The sequence below is a fragment of the Cucurbita pepo genome, chromosome 10, assembly GCF_057944985.1.
Source record: "Cucurbita pepo subsp. pepo isolate OVF chromosome 10, ASM5794498v1, whole genome shotgun sequence".
NCBI lineage: Eukaryota > Viridiplantae > Streptophyta > Magnoliopsida > Cucurbitales > Cucurbitaceae > Cucurbita > Cucurbita pepo.
Window position 1 is genome coordinate 3,150,741 of NC_141807.1, and position 864 is coordinate 3,151,604.

Here is an 864-nt window from a genome sequence, read left to right on the forward strand (position 1 = left end):
ATTTGTCGTTGATTCTTAATTTAAAGAGAAAGTTTAGAAAATTAGTCACGGTAGTTACTCATTACATGTATGTTATTTGACATAGACAAAGATAAATGAAAAGCAATTTTGATATATTTGGATGGAGAGCACGTCTAATAATAAAGGGAAAAGGGAAGGAAAGGGTTGGTTGAAGTTGTAGAGGCATGGCTATTAGTGATAGAGATAGAGAGATGGGGAAAGTTGAACATGTGAGTATCAAAAACAGCCAAAGGGGTGGGGAGACATATCTGACTGGACGTGCTCCTCACATGCAACCATATAACCAAACCCCTTATTATTATTATTATTATTATTATTATGATGTCTTTCTCTACGCTTTACAAAAACCTCTGCTTATCAATCTCTCTCTCACATCACATCATCCACATTTCCACCACCATCAACATGAATATCCATCCATTTTTAAATTAAAAAAAAAATATATAATTTGTTTGGTGGGGGATCTGTCAGCTGGAGGGAAACCGCTAAAATACAGAGATTGCATGAGAAAAAAAAGACAGTAGTTTTTGTTGTTGTTATTGCATTGTTGTTGGTCCATTGTTGTAATGCCTCCTATAGCAGCTTATAATAATAAAGTTACCATCTTTTTCCAGAACTATCTCTGAAACTTACCCCGCGACTAAAACCCAACGGAACGGGGTGGAACCCAACTAAAAGAGAGAGGGAATTGCGGGAAAAAGGGAGGTGGATGGTGACAGGACGAGAGAAAGAGTGGGACGACCGTGATTTCCATTTCTATATTCTTTTGCAGGCTTTTTCATAACACTGGCCCCCACACCCCCAGCTGCCTTCTCGCTTACTAAACACAACCCACATTTTGTT